Here is a 21,515-nt window from a genome sequence, read left to right on the forward strand (position 1 = left end):
AAAAAATATTTCTGAGATTTTGGAGGACATGCTGTTGGCTGGTTGTAATATTAAACAATATTGATATAGCATATCTGCTTTCCAGATGATGTCATGAACAATCAGATACAAATATCTGAAGGCATTACCTTGTGAACTAGTTTGGCTGAACTCTAAAGAAAGACAACCTTTTCACTACAATACTGGTACTAAGTGACTACAAATTTAACACATCTTATCTTATTTAAATGGCAGATAGGCAAAGACATCTTAGGTTTCTCCTGGATCCTACAAGAAACAGACTGGTAAACCTACAAGAAAAAATCTAGGCATAATAGAGCAAAACCATTCTGTTTTCACTTGGGATTTGGAAATTTTGATACTTTACTTTCTCAGCTGTCTGAAATTGTACACTAGAATAGGCTTTCTTGTGCATCAAAATAGATAGGTTACTCCAATTGTACCTGTGTGATTTGTAGAAGGCAAAGAGCTTTGACTAATCAAACACATATCCTACACATTACCTGATAAATATTATTTACTTATGACAAGGGCATACTGTTTTCTTATGAATTCACCTTCCACTTAGAATTCAGAAATATTTCTCTTCTCACTGGGATGATAAAAAGCTAGTGTTAGCACTGTTTTAACAAAACTACAGTCTGCCAGAATGAGGAATGGAAAAAGGAACCAGAAATTATGAAGATAAGTTAGATGTTCAGCTTTCTGACATACAGGTGGGGGTGCAAAACACATCCAATTCAGGTTTCTACTTAAAGATAACATTTTTCACCATGGCCAAACATGTCAATTAAATTTTGCAAAAGATACAGAATATAAACTGGTACTAGTGCAGGGGCTGCAAGACTTCTTTTCTGTAAATCTCTGAACAGGAGGTGGCTGTAAGCTAAGACAATATAATGGGGAAAGATCATTACGTGTTTACTCCAGTTTTTTATTTCCTTGGCACCAACTAGGGATAAAACATCAGACTACTCGTACTTTTAGTGTGACCCAATACAGACAGCTATTCTTACAATAGTACATAGCATGCAAGAAAGTATAATGTACGTACCAGGGTGTAGTGGTAGACAGGAGCAGATGGGTAGTCTTCTCTTTTATAGGTTTTCATAGAGGGGTTTGCTCAATGTGGAGAAAAGTAAGAAAAATCAAATGATCTTAATAAAAGAAATGAGAAAGAATACTCACAAAACAATAACACCACAATGTCTGATTATCTTGTATGAATTGCAACATTCAAAACTCTGTCAAACCCAGTATACGAAAATTTTCAAATGTTACACACTGGCTGCAAGTTAACTTCTCCAGTAGCTTCCAATAGCACCTGAACCTATATACCTGTGCTACATTTGTGATAAATTATTCAGACAGGTATTTTACTGACTTTAGTTTATTAACATTCACCAAACCTGATCTGTTACACTTAAGCTGTTCCAAGTACTGGAACTAAAAGCTAAGAGGAGCTAAGAGAAGAAAATGGTTGCATGCTGATATGATTTCTTGAGAGGAGAAACTCAAACATGGTAGCTAATCAAAGAAAGAAAAATGACTGAAAGAGACAAAGACTGACTTTCCATATCTGTATTTTTCCTTTTGCGTGATTAGGGATAAATAATGAAAATAAATGGAGTGATTTGTCTTATGGAGAGAAATTTTATTTGCTTTATTTACACAATAAATCTAATAGAAACAAGGAGAAAAAAATGGATATGGCAAAAGGTTGCATTGAGGTTTTTATTTAGATAGGGTTGAAAACAAAGGAGGAGGACTGGTGAAGGGAAACTTTGCTCTTCTAGTTTATGTTATTTTTAACTGAAGTAGGTTTGCCAATCTTTGTGTGATTATTTCTGTTGCTGTAAAGTAATTTAAATAAGATGGCATTTATAAACTTTTAAATGAGGAGGGATTCATTTGACAGGTTCGGAGAGCTAGATGAGGATGGCTTTATAGGAACGAAGTATTTAAACTTTCACCATAATCTACAGTATTTGAAGTCCCACTTCAGTTGCCCAAACCCTAGCATATCCATCTCCTATGCGTGGGCCTGACAGCTGTAGCACAGGACATCAACACCAATGTCCTATTTAAGCTGCAGATGGTCTCTAGACAGAACACCCAGAGAACCCAAGGGAACAGGTGACACAGCTAAATTAAACTCAAAGTGGGAAGCTAAATTAAAGCCAGTAAAAGCTAACAAGGCCTGGGACAACTCAAGAGGCCAGACGGATCCCTCAACTTCAGGGTGAGCAGGGTATTTCTCCAGACTTCGCTGGCTGTACTTACAAGATGTCCAGGGACCCTTGGGGCAGTTGAGGTATCTCATTCATGTGCTTGGGCACCCAAATTCAGGTGTTTAAAATCTGAAGGTAAATTCCATCCTTTGTATACTGGAGATTGCTAATTATCGTTAATTATCTCAGACAACTTCTAATCTTCAGTGAAGGTAGATACATGCTATTAAGTGAAAGATAGAAACAAGCTCTATGAACATCTTCCTGTCATTAAAACACTTCTACTTACCTCTGTCTCATTAAAGAACGTATTGTATCGCACTCATAAATCCTGAAAGAAGATTAACATCTTTGTTGTATATGGGTGATGTCGCATTTGCAGTCATGTTAAAGCCAATAGAAAACCACATTTTTCCCAGAAAAACACCTTTCATCATTTTCTACAGACTCCTTTTATGTTGTGACCACATATGAATGTGTGTTCCTAGGAACTCAGTAAAGATTATTTCCATCTGAATTTCTTATTACAGATTTGATGGCTTACCCTTACCTTAACTTTATTTGCAGGAAAGCATGGCATCTGAGATTCACTGCGAAATTCCCTTCCACCAAACAAGGGACTCCAGGATAAGTTTGAAGACATTAAGACAAGGCATTAGTGAGGTAATTAGAAATCAGTGCATATCTTATATATTGTCCCACCCAAAATTAAAAATGTGTGTAGATACATATTTTGAAAAATATGCTTCTAATATTACTGCTCAGTCTCTACCTTTATCTTGCCTTTAATATATATCTGGGTCTAGAAATCTAAGGATTAATGAACTAGTGACTTTTTCTTTAATTTGAGTAACATGATATATGTATTTATTTTGCCTCAGCTAGTGCATTCTTTCTCATTCAGTTTGATACACAACATGAAAATTAATATTTATTACTTTTATTTACAGTTAATGTTACCAAATAAATAACACGTATTGTTATAGAGTAAAAATTATGACAGCCTTCAATATAGATTGCCTTTTTAACTCTGAAAATAGAGTCTCTGTTTTTACAATAATATTATAAGCTGTCACTGAGCTTTTTCAGGCAAGGACTCTCTGGAAACAAAAATTAAATTCTAGAGGAAAGTCACTAAAAGTTAAAATTAATTGAGAATGTTGCAGAGTTTTCAGTTCTTGGTGCGAATGATAGCTCTTAAACTATTGCTCTACTCAGTTAACACTGGACTATTTTATACCTCTGTAATATACTTCATTCCTCTTTAGTTATACTGCAAACGTTTCCTAGCAACCTGGTACTGGGAAACTTAAAAGAAAAAGATTAAATTTTCCTGGAATCACTGAAAACTCTCCTAGTGTTTTCCTATGAGTGTTTTAAAGGCAAAGCAGCAAACTGCAGTCTTGGTCTTACTGATGTTGTCCTGTAACAGTATTATCTTGATGATTTGGTATAGACCGTTTGACTTGTACTGATGAATATTTGGAATCAAACTCTCATCGCCACACAGCATTTGTTTGTAAACTATCAGCACTCACTAAACCTCCAGTCTGGAGGATCTGTTGCACCGGTTCTATTCTCAGATTTTCCTGGGTTATCATGGCAGAACTTCAGTACTACACTTTTAGATATGAAAAGATACATACAGCGTTTCCTGTGATCTCTTTGTCTGGTTACTTCTTGCCTGCACCTCAAGCTGCCTTTGGCACTTCTTTTATTTATTAACTGATGCTCCGGCAATTACTTGTTTTGACTCTTGGAAAGTTGTATAACAAACATTAACCTCCCACACGACTGGAAATATACTGGGTACTGTATGAGACTGTCTGTAAGACGGTATTTACCTTAGAGGTGGTTATAAATAAAAAGTCAGTATTCTTTAATTTTTATGATCCATAGACGTATTTAACAGTGTATATTCTCTAGAATAGAAGGTGCCTCTTAACTATAGCTGCTGGCATACAATTTCTTTGACTTTGCTTTACTCAGTCAAAGGACACTACAGGAATCTGACTATTTCACAGCAGACATGCTACTCTAGAGCCTTAACTTGTTTATTATTTTGTTATTCTGTAACTGTGTGAACTTCATTGTAAACTGTGGCTTGTTCTCAGGACTGTGGTAGTAGCAATCCTAGTCCTTTAGGGCCAGAGAAGCGAGAACAGTTTGCAACTGCCAGCAGCAATTGTTCATGCCAGCCAGGAAACTAACCACACACTGTCGCTACCTGCGGTTCCCAGCCTTCAGGGCAGAGGAGGGAGCACGTCTACTTTCAGCTGAGCAACTTCTCATTCCCCAGTCCTGGAGGAACCAAGCCTCTTCTGACAGATGAGCCTAAATGGAGCAGAAGGGAACTGCACCCTCAGGAAAAGATTGAGAAACCCACTCAGTAGTAAAACCAACTAAAGGGTCTTGCTATTCATCATTTCTTTGTATTGTTGGTGTACAATATATCTACTTCAGTCACTCAAAAGTTCATACTGCATAAAGCATGAGACAGGATAAATTGGAGAGGTGAAGCAGAGGTGGTAGCAGAGAAGGTGTCTTCCCAGGGAACCTTTCCAGGGCCACCCTAACTAGGGACCTGCAGCATAAACTCAAAGACTTGATCAGAGGAATTCTTGGGTCACAGGGCTAGGATCCCAAGGGACACACCAAAAGCTTCATTTCTGTTGCAGAGCAGACTTAAGTATAAAGCGTGAATTTTCACAGTAAGCGGCATATTAGAAGTCAAACACTTGACCTAAGTCTGTATACTGGAAAACTATGGCTAGACTTTAATTAGCTCCCCTGACTGCCACAGCTGCAATGTTCACCAAAGTGATTTTAAGCAAGAGTGGCTGTTACTACACTTATAAAGAACCTGAATGATTTATCCTACTTGATTGAACCAGCTACAGTTCAAAGAGAAATGCAGTTGGCTTATGAAAAATGTTGATGGATCAGTAGAAAGAAAGGAAGACTTCTGAAGTTTCTTGAATTAGCCTTTGAAAAAGGAGGCCAATTTTCATCTTGGTTTATCTAGGCAAGTATGGATGACTCCACAGGCAAAAGAAACTTATCTCGGTCTGTTTAGGATATGATATCTGAATGAGCTGAGATATGGTCCTCTCTGGACTCATCAGAAATGAAACCTAACTCACTGCTATATTCTTTGGAAAACTTGTCATATTGGGAAAGCAGATATATTCCAGATGAGCTGTTAAAGATAGTATCCAGAAGTGGTTTTAATCAAATTATGATTCATTAAATAATATTCCTGGAGGTTTGCCTTGTCCTTTTCTGTTTGTCATCAAAATCAGGCACACTGCTGTGTGTATTCGCAGGATTGTCTGGTGATACAAAATGGTTTTTATTACACCAAAGTTCCAATTTTATCAAATAAAATTAACTGAAATAAATTTCTAAAATTCCCTCTATTTACCTCAATGTCACGAGGCAGACTTGCATACCGGGGATTGAAAGTCATATCAAATGAAAGCCACCACCTTGGAAATATGTCACTTTAGGGTCTGCCTGAAGGTGATCTATCCATCGTATGACCTAGGGGCGGTTGTATGAGGGTAGCTACTTATCTTCTGGGTGTTCCATGAAGTTTTACAATAATTTGATTGCATGGTAACCTTCGTGGTATGTGTCTTGCATATTGAAACATATGCTGTGCTGTAAATATATCTAGATCTTAGAGGTAAATATTCAAAACCCTCAAGACTGAGTTAATAAGTTAGAGCAGCCTATTCAAGTGAAAAAGAAAGAACCTGCTTAGGCTGTCAATACAATTCACAAAATGAATTTTTGTGCTGTGTCCAGGGAATGTTGGAGTCAATATTTGTGGCAATAAAATGTCAAGCACTGTAGAAGTACAAAGCTGTGTTTCTTGCATCACTGTTTTTAGAAAGGTGGAAACTCTTCCAGTTTTAAAGTGACAGTAATAGTTTGGAAGTTTTAACAGTTTATTCATGTTGAAGGGCTGGGAAACGTAAGATTTTTTTTTTTCTCCTCCCTATCTTTTTTTAGACCCTGAGCACATTGCCAAAAATGTAAGGGTTTACTGTAGAATTATATGAAAAAGACTGAAACACTGAAACAAGAAATGACCTGAAAATGCAGGATGAATTACCAAAGGTAACAAAGGGCTTAGACTGTATTCTCCTGCTCCTGATTCATGATAACCTAATGGTGGAGGATGGATTATATTGGTATATTAGAAGGACGCTATTGATCTAGAAATCAGACCTTCTTGAAAAAGGTGCATAAGTCTTTGACTCCTAAACATTGTACTTGTCAGAGATAAATGAGAGAGGGAGAGGAATGTTAACTTGGAACAAAAAAAATTCCACAGCTGAAATAGGCTCCTGTCCTTGTATCAAGGCCTTACATTCATTATTTTCTGAGATGACAAAGAGGTGATGACATAGATTAGCTTGCAGACTGGATGGGCAGTTTAACATTGCTGACTCTCCTAAGCCAGGAGCATAATTGCATTCTGTTTGATGTCTATGTCGTCTTAAGAAGGAGCATATATATCTAGGATTTTGCAGTCCACAACCCACTTTAGGAGAAATTTGTGACATCCTGAGTATGATCCAAGTGTGACTTGGATGACATGAGCATCATGGGGAATCTTGGCATGCACTCTAGTGGAAAAAAACTGCCTCCAGTTTCAATGGATAGGAAGAAAAGAGGAGATCTTCCTGCCCTGCACCAAAATCCCCTCCTTTTCAGGAAGCTCCCCCTTAAGCCATAGGGACACTCTGACTCCAGCAGCAAGTGTAACTCGACTAAAGGTCCAGCCGTGAGGGCTCTGGGCATGGACTGAGCTCTGGTGAAGGTTCAGCAAAGAGTAAAATACCCAGTTTACAACTGTGGAAGGTGAACATGAGAAATAAGAACAGAAGAAATTAATACTAAATATGCCCTTATGGTTATTACATATTCCATATTTTCACTTTTATTTTTAGATGGAAACCTTTTGCATTGGCACTGGCAATAAATGTTACTATTTAAAATCTCTATTTACTAGAGTATTTTCATCCTTCGTACATCTGTATTAGAACCTTCCTTTAGCAGTCTTAAGTTCTTTACCCATTGCCAAATAACCAATTAAAAACTCAATGCTTACAGACTCTTTACCAAGACATGCATGTTTTGCAAAACTGATTCTCCAGAGGTCTTCTCTGGGAAGGTGGGTACTCTGATTTTCTTCCCCAAAAGTCTTATAGACAAAGGCAAGCAGTTTAACTCATTTTGTCTTCCTCCTGGAATTGTTCAATCTGTAAATTAAAGAAAAATTACAAAGAGACAGCTGCTGTGGCATGACTTGCAAAAGCTCGGCACAACCAAGGGAGCCAAAGGTGGCATCAATGTGAATTTGATTCCCAGAAACGTTTAAAGGTAATTTAATTGGCAAAATATGCTAAGGTGTTATTTCATCTACCAAAGGTTGTTAATGCAAGGAAACATTCTGGTAGTCCCCTGGATTAAACCTTTCACTCACAGGAGAAGGCTGTAGAACAGGACTTTTTATCATCATTTATGTGAATGTGAAATGCATTATAGCTACAATGCTCATAACTCACACTGAACTTATTAGCTGGAAGAAAAATCCCTCTTCATCAGCAGCATCCAGCTTTCTGTGGATTCTCATGAATATGTACTTATAGGTCCAACCAACCAAAGTCTGTGAGGAATTTTGAAAAGGTTCTTTTAGCTGCAATACATTTTCTTTTGCAAACTTCATTCCAGTTATTAGCAAAAACCAAAGTTATCCTTGTCAGGATATCATGGACTGGCAGACTGCGAATGAGTAAGCATGTGTAAGTAATTTCTACCACAGAAAAAAATATGTCTGTTATAGAGGTCTAAGTTATTTCTTTCCAAGCTGGATACCAACACTTAATGACAGTTACTCCTGAGATAAATGGCAGTTCTTTAGATCTGGATAGCTTAGATGATACAACATTTTCCTTCAAGAAATTCTTGCATATGCATCATGATACAAAGACTTATCCTGTGCTCTGCACGTTCAACACTGTGCTCTTGATTCTGACTAGTACTTCTGAGTGTTACGGAACATCAATATTAAAAGTAGTACTTATCATAACTAAAATTAATCTACACTCACTTTGTATTGTTTTTTCTGCAGAACACTTTCTAGGACTCTGTCATTGTAATTCTTCTTTCTTGGAAATCTGGACTGCAGACTTAGAGGTCTAAACTGTCTCACAGAGTCAGAGATTATCTGAAAGCAAGGTGCAAGCCTCTGTTTTCTCAGAGAGACAGTAAGTTTCCTATATTACTTTCCTGTCTAACACTTTCCCGTTCATTAGATGTGACAAACATTCGTCACATGTTTTGCTTCATTCTTTCCTTTTCTCCTCTTTACAAAAAGATATAAGGGCCAGCCCCACAGACCAGTTATCTGTCTCACTAAATTATACTCTTCGATTAGTTCATTTTGTCCATGTGTGTGCTCATAGTTCACAACAAATGTGAAGTAATTCAGTTTAATTTAAAGCCAGTGACTTTAGGTCACATTGCATTACCTCATATTTGTCTGAAGTTAAGAATATGCACGTGAGCAATTATTGCAGAGTAGCTTGTATATAACAGCTGAGTTGAAGTAACCTGCTGTATGTTAAAAGGCCACAGTGTCTTTTAACGCCTGTCTACACATGATGATAACGCCGCTAACTTTTGCAGAATGTAAGTAATAGAGTCATAGTTTTATCTGTCTTCCTCTGTTATTTTGGGCCAAGGTTTTATACAATGGCTCATTCACTCCTCTCGGCAAATTTTGCCTGGTCATTAAGAGTGATGAACAAGAGAAGGAGATGGATACTTTCATCCTTGCCTGGCCAGGTAGCAAAGGCAGCTACAGTTTTCCCATTTGGATATTAGGCAAGAGAAGGGTATGACTATTTATAAATTGGGCTTAATATATACTTTTTTAACTTGTGAACATTGGCTTAAGATTTTCACGTTTTGGATTCAGGGGAATGAAATAGGAACCAAGCCACTTTCAATCCTTTATCAGCAGTCCTGGCTAACCAGAGAGGTCCCAGTTGACTGGAGGTTAGTAAATGTGATGCCCATCTAAAAGAAGAGCAGAAAGCAGGATCTGGGAAACTACAGGCCTGTCAGCCTGACCCCAGTGCCGGGGAAGGTTATGGAGCAGAACATCTTGAGTGCCATCATGTGGCACGTACAGGACAACGAGGGGATCAGGCTCAGCCAGCATGGGTTCATGAAAGGCAGGTCCTGCTTGACCAGCCTGATCTCCTTTGATAAGGTGATCTGCTTAGTGGGAGAGGGAAAGGCTGTGGAGGGAAAGGCCACACCTCAAATAATGAGTTGAGTTGTGGGCCCCTCACTACAAGAAAGAAATTGAATTCCTGGAGCGTGTCCAGAGAAGGGTGTGGAGAGCAGGTCTGATGAGGAGTAGCTGAGGGAACTGAGGGTGTTTAGTCTGGAGAAGAGGAGGCTGAGGGGAGACGTTATTGCTCTCTACAACTACCTGAAAGGAGGTTGTGGTGAGGTGGGGATTCATCTCTTCTCCCAAGTAACAAGTGATAGGACAAGAGGAAATAGCCTCAAGTCACACCAGAGGAAGTTTAGATTGGATATTAGTAAAAATTACTTCACCAGAAGGGTTGTCAAGCATTAGACCTGGCTGCCCAGGGAAGTGGTTGAGTCAGCATCCCTGGAGTTATTTAAAAGACATTTGGGTGTGGTGCTTAGCGACACGGTTTAGTGGTGGACTTGGCAGTGTTAGGTTAACAGTTGGATTTGATGGTCCTAAAGGTCTTTTCTAACCTAAACGATTCTATGAGTCTATGATTCTATGATTATTCATCCTCACCTTTTTGGGTAGAAGCCTGCTAGGCTATGTTAAATTACTGGTGATCTTAGTTCAGTTCAAAATAGCTTGGTCTCTGTAGTGGCACAAGTACAGGTCTCCATAGGCATAACAGGAAGGCACGGATTTAATTAGCCTGGATGCATTTCATTTTACTTAGGCGACACTTGCCTGTTAGTCAGTGAGGCAGTTGACTGAACCTGGAATATTTTTTGGGCTGGTCTAAATCCCAGAAAGTAAAACAGCCTTAACAGAAGAATTTTTTCTTTAGAATGAATATCATAGTCTTGTGTTTTGGTATTGAAAAAGTCAATGTCAAGTTCCACATTTGTTGAATACAACAGATATGCAATATCTGTTGTGGAGTTGATCAACATTATATTCCCAAATAAATTATTTTCCTTTCATTGCTAAATTCTCCTTTGAGACAGGGCTTCAAACTTTGGCCTGTGTCACTTTGCTTACTATGTAATATTTTATTTTATTCCAATATTTTAATAAATAAATTGTGAAAGTGATCCTTAAAGTACCATATTCTAAGATATGAGGTCTGAAACAAATTAAAACTCTGAGTTTATGAGCCATACTCTGTTTGGTGGGCTGGTACATAGTTTTCATTTTCTGCAAGTCAGTCAGAAATATGGACTTCAGATCCTGCATAAAGGAGAGGCCAGAACTTACCAGTGGGTCAAATAGCAGTAGTTGCCAATAGTAAAAACTAGATTAATATTTTTCCAGCCCCTCCAGGCAAATATCTCTCCTGTGAAGTCTACTTGAATTATACAGAGAAAGAACATGACTATTACAATCTGGAGAAATAGATTAACATAAAACCATGAATATCTGTACTTACCCAAGAGAGGAGGTATTGGCCTTTTGTTAAAAAAAAATGAACTAAGAAGTGCAATTTAATTTTGAAATATTAGACTTACTTCATCTGTTTAAAAAATGAAGAGAAAACTTTCTTTAAACTATTAAATAAGGAATTTTAAAATATTAGACAGAAGATGTAAAATAAATCCATGAAACCAGATAGAAAAAAAAAGAGGGAAAAAACCCCAAACCTCTTGCCTTTAAAAAAAAAAGTATTCTGCTTCTCCACATGAAGATATCCACCAGCTCCTCCTTTCCTGTTCGTTCTCTTCCACCTCCCCTAAATTCTTCACAGTGCTGCCCTACTCATTGCCATCGTGTGACACCTGCCTCCTCCCACTCCATCCACTTCTCTCCCAGATCCTGCTGCTCTCTACGGCAGAACCACATTCACTCTACAGTGCCTAGAAGTCTCTTTTGCTATAATTAATCTGAGTGCTAGAGGAATTGCCTCAAGCAATTAAAACTAGGAAATCAAACAGAACAATTCTCCAGATAACATTTACTAGTCTCCATTGGAGTGAGAATGTCAATATTTCTTGATGGGTTTTCTTTTAGAAAAAAGGAAATGAATTACCAAATCAGAGAAGGCCCATGATTCTACCAGAGCAAAACAATATCTGAACACACAGAGCAGAAGCAAATAAATCATGCAACATGGCCTTTTTAAAGGTCACAAAATAACAAGTAGTTCAAGACTAATTGGTATTGGCACATCTATTGTAAAGAGGGGGAAAAAGTGATCGATGACCAAATGACAGAAAGAAACCTAGAAAATACATACATCATAAAATGATGACAAGGTCGAAGTAGTGACCTCTGATGAGAGTAGATGAATGCAAAAGTGGAGAGTAGTGTCATACTTTTATTTATTATGACTGGGTTTTATAATGAAGATAAAACATTTAAAGAATTTACTTCAGTGGGGAATTAAAGTGTTAGTGAAAAGGAAAATTAAAGTTAAAATTTTAAAAGCCTACAAACCTGAACTGTTGAAAGAAACTTATTTGGCATGCGTGAATAAGGAGGAATCACCACTAAAGAATCATTAGATCATCAATGAAGTCAGAAGCAGGGAGATTATGACAAACATGTAGGAATGATTGTTCAGATTAAACACTCAATAAAGTGCATTTTTGTGGCACTTCAAGAGGTTTATTTCTCTTTTTGGTCATTTTTTCATTTTGCATTTAATGAAGAGCCTTTGCAAAGCCAGTGAATGCTAACACCTTAATGGTTGCTAGTACATCTTTACGGTATTGAAGTCACAGTTGAACAATAAAAAACCACTGTTATCACCTGCGATCCCACATTTGCTCTTCTTGTCCTTTACACAGAATCACAGAACAGTTGATGTTGGAACGGACCTCTGGAGGTCATCTGGTCCAACCACATCATGGGGGGATTTCCTTCCAAATGACACTGTGAAAACTTTTCAGGGCTAAGTTCTGCTCCCAGGTACCTACATCAGTAAAACCAAAACCTGTATGAAACGCATTTTGCTGTGAACAGGGAAATTTGTACTCTAAAGTTCAGCAGGAATTTCTCAAAGGGTGGTCTAATGTTGCTTTCCAGATTACGCTAGAGTAAATTACATCATCCCAGAGCACTCTTAGACAATTCTGTCATTCCTGAATGCACTTTCAGGGATTCCTTATAGATCTTTAACCACCTCTGAGCAACTCTTAAAGCAGCCTGAGTTTTTAATCCCAGTGTTGTAAAACATAGAGCTTAGAAAGTAGGTAGTACTATTAGAATTTTTAAATATCCTAAATATAGAGCTAAGGTAAAACTTAGAACACCTTCATTCACCAGCAAGACTTTGACTAATTAAGTTAGAAATAGACATTCCAGCAAAAACCTGAGAAAAGAATAAAAAAAAAAAGAGAAAACAAAACAAAACAAAAACCCCAGGAAAATATACTTCTGTGGTTTTCCCTCTATACCGAGTGACATATCTAGAAAGCTTAGCCTAAGCTGAAGTTAAAAAGCAAAAATACCTGAGGTGTGAATGACTGAACAGTGCCATGCTTCCACCTTGATCAGTAAGCATCTGTGCAACCTTCGGCGAAATCATTACCTGATTTTGACAGGTTTTTTTAAGGTAAGTTACTTGTACTTTAAGAAAATCTGAAGACATAAACGGAAATATTAAGCTAGGTTTTCCTTACAATACACATAGCTGACTGGGATGCAAATCTTAGGACAAGAATTTACAATTGCTTAAAAACACTGCTCAGATGATCACACACAGCTAGCACATGAATTTATATTCACTGTAGTATTAGTATGCACCTCTGATGCATTTTTCACAGTAGGAATAAAATGAGAGGAGAAGATTGTAACATCTTGCATAGAATATTCCATCTCCCTTTCATACCAGCTACTCACTTTGTCATATATTACACCACTTTTCTTCCCTGTTCATAACAATTCACCTCATCAACATGCGCAGAAAGAGACAGCTCTCCTTTTACCCAATTAATAAAATAAGACAACACTTGTATACTTGCTCTTTATAAGCAAGTATATTGATCCCAAAATATGGCTGTTTCTGTATGAATTCCTGTTCAATTACCACACAACTAACCTGTCTAAAATCCCACCATATGTTATCCCATTTGTTTCTTTCAGCTCCCTTTACATCAGGCAGAAAGCATTTGCTTGCAGTGATCACTGCATACATTGCAGTCCATATTCTTACTACGGACAACAGAAAGCTCTTTATGGAATATAGCATTATTAATCTGAGAAAATAAAGCACCAGTAGTATTTACCTACTATGCATTATCATGGTGATATTTTGATAAAGAACAGTCAAAAGAAGCTTATGAATACAGAAAAGAAAATACAATTAAGTTTATAAAGTTACAGGTCTTATTTCAAGAGCTAAAAATCACTGCACTCACACAGCCTGAGCATCTTCTCGTTTACTGTCTCCTCCATTCGCCACACTGGGAAAAGAGTTAGGTAATACATACGATCTTTTGCACATCTCAGTCAGGAACATATAAACACAGGTTAGAAGCAGTTGTTTGTTTTATGGTTAAAAACTGCTTTACACACTCTAAATCTCAGTGCAAATTCTGCATGGCCCCAGCATGGGCATCACATGCAGCACACAAGCAGGCTAAAGTAGTTGCAGGGTTTATGCAGTTGCTGCTATCTTGTTCACCCAGCTCCTGGGCAGGAGACCTCCCGAAAGCAGTTACAAGAACGTTAACTCCAGAAATAAACTTTTGATAGATGTTCATAGAGTAATGCTATTCTGGTATAATGATTAATAATATATGAATAAGCATTTACATTAGCAATGCTTTTATGGAATAATTTCACTCTTGGTAATAAAGAGTTAATCACTAGCTTTTCTGTACTATATTTCCTTTAGATGACTGATGCCGGAAGAGTCTGAGTAACCTGATAGGAAGTCTGTTTGACATGTATCATAGCACTAGGACTTGTATAAGGATTAAAGATTTTTCCAAGAGAGGGGTGGAGGGGCAAAGCTCAAAGACTAATTTATTTCCAGACAGATACCATAGCAATAAGATTAAGATATCCTCCCTTCCTGCAAGACAAAAATAAACAACCAAGGAGAAAAAGCAATAAAATGATTTTTTTTTTTCCCCCAGCTAGTAAGCTTTATTAGCTCTTCAGGAGGTTTTTTTAAAGGTTTTAAAAATATATTGAGCTAAAAAGTAAACATTTTCCAACTTTATAAACTGAAGTTTCCACTCTCAGCTGAGCACCGAGTGGAAAAAATATGTAGGGATTAGGACTTGATTCAGGAAAATACTCTGGTGCATCTTTACAAGCAATCATGTGTAAGGGCCACTGAATTTAGTTAATCCCATTCCCCCATGTGGTGCACGTGCAGGGGCAATATCAATACAAACAAGAGTATGATTTCAGAGATCTGCCCATCTCAGTTAGTCCAGCTGCCAGCCCTCCCAGTTTTCCTGTTGTTCAAAAGGCCGCAGCGGGAGAACCCAATATCATTCATTGTGTCAGCGTCTCAGCCCACAAATAGTTAAGTCTTTATCCTCTTACAGGACAGAAATATTGGCTGGCTGAAGCATACTCACACCATTTTCCCGGGGGGCAAACAAGCCATTTGCTGTGCATGCAGGCGAGCACTTGTAGGATACTACCGGTACCAGAATCACTTTTCCGGGCTTCACCTTAGCTTCAGGGTTCCTCTTAGTTCAGGGAGAACCTTCGTCTGTAAGTTTAGTGTTGTATAATGTATTTACTCATTGCTTTTCTCTCAGCTTGAACAATAAAATGCCAGAGACACCAGATTCAGTTTTGCTATTGACTTCAGCAACTTTGGCTTATGTTCATGACCATTTTCATGTTGTTGGTGCTGCAGTAGCTGCTTTTAGTTTTATTTTAGTTTTAAATTCACTTAGATTTTCCCCCCTTCAGTTTATGAGAATATCTAGCTGTTATGGTAAGTTTCATAACTTTTTTTTTGTTATTGTTTGGGTTTTTTAGGGTAAATTCTAGGAGAAATTAGAGTTTACAGTATCCCTTTAATTATCCAAATAATACTAACAGGCTGTTGCAGTATTAAAACACATGCAGTAAAATCATACTTGATGGAAGATAATTTTCTTATGCAAATGACTTTGATTATGACGAGATAATTTGTAATCATAAATACTAAATTCAGACAAACAGAGCTTGATCATTCTAACAGTGCAGTGGGAAATGGAAATTGCATATCATTGTGTGTCAGGCTTACCGGAAAAGGTTAGTCCTTTTATTGTCTTTCAGTTGTGTTTGCATACAGACTAAAAGCAATTAAGGAGAATTCAGTGTGTAATAAAGGACATGCTACCATACTCATACTTAACAGGTATTCCAGAATTAAAACATTTTTGAACCACAATTTATTTTTTTAATTTTAACTAAACAAGCACAGTTTTAAAAATAACTGCTCCGCCAGTGACAATCCTAAAATGACTCTGTGTGTAGTAAACGCATATCAAACATGCAGTCTTTCTCCACATGCATCTCAAACAAAAAGTGTTCTTTTTTTTTTTTATTTCACTTCTCACCATATTTTGTTGCATTTACAGAAGGTAGAACTTGGAGTAAAATCTGTTATTTCATCACTTTTCAGATATCATGAGGGACATTATAGCTAGCTGCACTTTCTCTTCAAACTCAGTACATAATTATTCTGTAGGAACTTTACCAGGAGCCATCAAAGCCCTTGTTTGCTGTTAACTGTTCAACTGAAAGTGAGGAGACAAAACATATACTACCTACACACAAAGGCCACTGGGCACTAGTACTGTTGGTATGACCGAGGACAGTGGGATACAAAGAGTACTGTTTATCATTTGGAGTGGTCTTTGCTGTAACTCAGATTATACTCATTTCAAAAGCACTCATCAGCCAAATGGAAAGCAAGAGAAACCATGCATGACCCCTCCTAAATAAATCTTACCTTGCAAGTCTAAGATCGTGCAGGTTTGGCTTTCATTATTTTGATTGCCAGCAGTTTAAACGTCATGGGTAGAACTGGTACATTGTACAAGCTCCAAAAACAGGAATCACAGATCATTTTCGTTTCTAAGGAAGGAAGAACACAAAAGTCATTCATAAGCCACTTTGTCACAGAATCACAGAATGGTTGAGGCTGGAAGGCACCTCTGGATCTCGTCTAGTCCAATCCCCCTACACAAGCAGGGCCACCATTTAACTAAATCTAAAAGGAGCCGCATGTCAATTAAATGTTAAATGTTTTCCTTATTTCTCATCCTTAACGTGGGTTTTGCAAGTTGTTCTTTACATTTATGAAATACAAGTAACATATCTTGAAATAATTTCGCTGCAGAAATGTTGGTTTCTTTTCTTTGGAAGAACAGAAATCACTGTGCAAGAGAAAATAACCAGCTGTCATTCTTATATTTCAGTTTGTTGCTTAAAAATGACGAAGGAAGATTGGCATCATACCTATAGACATGGAACACCCCTGTTCTCTGGTACCCAAGTATTGCTACTATCTTCAGAAACAGCATTGGAGGATGCCAAACATACCTAGACTTATTTTTCTCGTGTTACTGCTGTTGTCTACCACCTCAAACTGAGCAAATCATTTGACCAAATTAATTTAATATGCATCAAACGGCTACAAATACAAAAATTATATTAAACACTGAAGAATACCAACTGATGTTACCAATATTCACCTAATTTGAAGTGGCTCATACAGAGCCTGGAAATTTGTACGAGGGCATTTGTAATGACCGCATATCCATTTCATTTGAAATATGCGTTAGCAGTTCATACAGGTAGCTAATATCCCTCCCTGCTTAGTTTACTGAGACTAAAAGAAAAAAAACTCTGAAAATTAACCACTGCTTCAGATCAACTGAAATCCTCTTGCTTTCTTATGGCTCAAGCGGTAGATAAAAAATGAAAGCATTTACTAAATCTAAAAGAAGCCACAGGGCAATTCATGTAATTGCTTCACGAATCTGCCCTAATTGTTTTTCAGTAGTAAAACTGCATAATTAAATTTGTATTTGGCCTCCAAACAGTATCTCAATCAAAATATTCCAGAAAAAAATGAAAACAAAACCCTGTTTTCCTCCAGTAGAAAACATGTTTCTTTATTCTGGCCAGGCTAGAGGTAAATGAGGAATTTGTTACAGTTTGGGGATTTTGTGAGAAGTTTAATACCAGCTACCACCAATTTTAAGTGTTTTAGAAGCATTTTTTTATTGTATGGATTTAACTGTATCTAAATGGAAATTTAAATAGAAGATGTGAGGGAAAGTTAGAAAATTACTTTCAAAGCCTATGTGTCTGAGTTCTGACTTTGATGTTCATACAACCTTAGGTTTGGGAAGCAAAGAAGACAATGTAAAATATAACTCGAACCTAACATTAAAAAAACCCAGGAAATAATCTGTAAAGGGTTGATAAACAACAATTTAGTCCTTTGGTTATAATAATAAAATTTGCTGAGCCTGTATGAATGTCCAAAAGTATATGTTTACTATTAATAGATATATTGTTGCATGCGCACTGTGCAGCACGAAATAAAATGGAGTCTGTGTGAGAAAGGTCAGGACCAATGTCTAAGTATCAAATATTATACTAAACTTTACCAATAAACTTATTTTCTTTTTCTTGATTCAAGAGACATTTTTGTAATTTCTATTTCAAATGAAAACCACAGATGTTAGGATTAATTCAATGTCAAATCAGAAGAAAGTAAATGTTCCTTAGGATATGGTTTCTCTGCTTTATCTTCATCTTTAAAACAAGAGTGTATTATTTATTGGTTTTACATTTTATACATGTGTATATATGTGTGCGTGCTTTCAGTTTCATTTGTACAAAATAAATACATAAAAATATATTATTTTGTCGTACACATCAGGTGGTATCAGTTGCAAGCCCTAAAAGTTTTTATGAGCATTAGTGCAAGTGCAAATCATGGCACAAATGATCGTGTGACAACTTTAATAAGCCCCTGACAAAGTACACTGTGGTTTTAAAACCCCAACTTCTGCCCTTCAGTCAATGGATCTGGACTGATAATTAGAAAATGAAGGAAAGAAAGGAGATTCCTGCAACTATCAGCAGGCCATTTCAGTGTATACACCATGCCTTTTAGAACCCCAGAATGCCCTGAGTTGGAAGGGTCCCACAAGGACCACCGAGTCCAACTCCTGTCCCTGCACAGGACACCCCAAATTCACACCTCTCGATATGAAGGACAATTTTTATTTTTTTTAAAAAAAGGCACTGTATTGTGGTGACAATTAGAATTTCTTGGGACAGCTCCTCCAGCAATGAAGTGAGATATTTAAGAGGAGTATGTGTAAATGAGCTGTAAAGTCTTTTCGCCCCGGGCATATGAATATCTAGCATATATTTTCACATAAATCAGACAGGAGCAATTGCGTGGCCTGTGGGCATCACTTCTCCCAGTTCAACAGAGTCTGCACTTTTATCTGAGATCAATATCTTTCATCTGCCCCTCAGCAGAACAGATTGCACCAACATTTCCTCCCTTACTGGAAGTGGCTACTATCAGAAGTATAAAAAGACCTTACTGACCAGTCTAGTCTCTGTAGACCCCAAATGGGGCAGAACTGAAAGAGAACAGAATGTATTGTTTAATAAAAGGATAACATTTTGAAAAAAATATATCCTTCATATAATTTTGCTAATACCAGAGGAGAAACATTACAGATTTGACTCAAAGTGTTCAAAAGAAGTGATGTAACAGTTATTTCAACTCACTTTTCACTCAGAGCAGTGTGAGAATTTATTGGGTTGGGTTTTTCACCATTACTACATACCATCAGTATTTACCTCAACTAGGACTATACATAGCTAAAGGCTTTGCTCAGTCCTTGTATAAAGGAATGGCTTCCTCACTGTTTGATTTAGGGGTAGTATCTGTAGAAATTGCGTTTCCCATAATATAAGGTCTGTCCCGATTCCAGTTCCCCAACCGAATCAAGGAGGAATGGCTCATGATGAAAAACCGTAGTCCCTCAGGCCACAGGTAACTGCAAGAGAAAATGGCAGCTGCAGCTTGTAGCGCAGAGCTCTATATATCCAAGATATACACACATCCTCCCTGGGCACTCGGGCACGCAGAACGATTTACAAATAAAGAGAAATAAATCACTCCAAGCAGTGTGTAATTGTCATAAATAATTAATAAATAATGACAAGCCACTGGTTAACTAATTGCTCTATTCATTAATATTTTGCACATATGGACACAACCTTAATACTTTTATTTCCTTTTTTATGCCAGATGTGTGGCTGCTGTTTTGCTTGCAATAAAAACCAGATATGCACAGCACCATGAAAGAGCACAATAAGGGTATTTTTTAGGTGAATGAGATTTCAGATAGAGGTCAAAGCGATCCTTTTCTTTCCTGCATTTTAGGAGCTGTACAAGGCTCAGGCTTGCCGTGGACATTATTATGTAAACATCATGAAAAGAATTGTCTTTTCTAGTAAATACGTTAGTAAAATAAGCTTAACAGTATACATTCATGCATGTTAAAGCCAATAGGTGTCATAGTTCCTCACTTTGCAATTGCCATCCAATATCAGCCACGGTATTTCTTTACATTTGAGTCCAGCCACTGCAAAGACATCTTTCTAAAGAGGTGGACACCTCACTAGCAGCTTTTCCAACACTTAAACTGACATTTTAATTTAGACAAAACTACCTTTATTTCTGTGCTAACTGTGCTTTAATTGATCAGAGTTCAGATCCTTCAAATGTCAATGCAATCCATGAGTACTAACCACCCTAAACATAGGTATCTATGTTAAAGATCCCTTTAGGCACCTGATTTTATGGCGTTCAAGTCTGAAAAGATCAGCTTTATTTCCAAACTAATATACCTCTAACCTGGTCTTTTAAAGGTGACTTATGAGGCAAATTATGGTTTTAAAATGGCATGCACAAAGTGTACCTAATTAATCAATTGTTTTTTCTTTCATAACAGGTTACTTGTGCATTCTGTTGCCTGCAAAATAATTCTAAGGAATTACAGAAATGCACTTGCTAAATCTTACCTTTCAACGGGTGCAGCTATTCATGCTGTGTAGTAAGCAACATTGCCACAAATAAACAAGTATAAACTTTTCTTCCCCTCGTTTTTAACCAACCAAGAATATACAAAACAACACACTCTAGAATGTCTAGGCCACCAATAATTCTCTGTATACTTGTCAAAAAACCTCAGGTGCTTCTGGATTTATTTTGAGTTTGAATGAAAGATCTGGTAGAAGACAAAGGTTAATAAAAAACAAAGTCAGGTAAAGATCTGCTATTGGAATCTCTCCTGAGATTGCACTTGGTTTTGTGGCTATGTATCTCACAGACATAACATACCTTGAAGATAAATTCTTATAATTGTGGTGTTGAGCAGTCTTGCACTGAAGATTGTCAGGTGCAGGATACAAGCCTTCAGAGGAACCTTGCTCCTCGAATAATGTGAAAAAACATTCTCTAAATTGTGAGTTTCTATTTACCAAGTAAGATTTATAGTTCCAATGCTAATAAAATCTCATTTTGAGCTGAAGACTCTTTGGGCCATCTTTGGGAAGCTCACTGTGTGAGCAGATGTGCAGACCCACAGATGCATCCGTGCACCTGCATCTCAAAGCTCTGGCTAACCATGGATCTCATCACACTTCACCCGGCTCATGTGCTCAGAGAAGCAGAGCTACCACATCACTACTATTAAAACAAGCCCACTTGTGCTTCTGCTAAACCTTGCCAAGTTAAGTATTGTCTGGAAGTTTTTAGTCATTAAATCTGATAAAGTTTCCTCCTTCTCTGGCCTAAAGGAGCTTAAATTTTGAATCACGTTTAATGACATGTTTGCCTACAATACCAAAAGACTGATCTGGGGGCAAAGGAAATTCCTTTGAGACCTACGTGACAAATGCTCCCTAAGCACTAATGTTCAATGATAAAATACTTCCCTATCTGTACCCTCGCTGGGATTATCTGTGGGAAAGAGGTTGTCAACAATTCAGGCTAACTTTCA

The 21,515-nt window shown here is 37.3% G+C and overlaps 1 long non-coding RNA gene across 1 annotated transcript in view; it reads right to left on the reverse strand.

Annotated features, from left to right (window-relative positions):
* Positions 1-21,306, reverse strand: part of LOC135314405 (uncharacterized) — a 90,083-nt gene extending 68,777 nt beyond the window's left edge. The window contains exons 1-4 of the long non-coding RNA XR_010373910.1: positions 20,855-21,306; positions 16,421-16,545; positions 2,782-4,565; positions 1,055-1,157 (exon numbers count right to left, since the gene is read on the reverse strand). This is a non-coding gene — a long non-coding RNA (uncharacterized LOC135314405). The remainder of the gene's footprint in view (positions 1-1,054; positions 1,158-2,781; positions 4,566-16,420; positions 16,546-20,854) is intronic.
* Positions 21,307-21,515: the final 209 nt, after the last annotated feature.

This window comes from Phalacrocorax carbo, chromosome 7 (assembly GCF_963921805.1).
Source record: "Phalacrocorax carbo chromosome 7, bPhaCar2.1, whole genome shotgun sequence".
Lineage (NCBI taxonomy): Eukaryota > Metazoa > Chordata > Aves > Suliformes > Phalacrocoracidae > Phalacrocorax > Phalacrocorax carbo.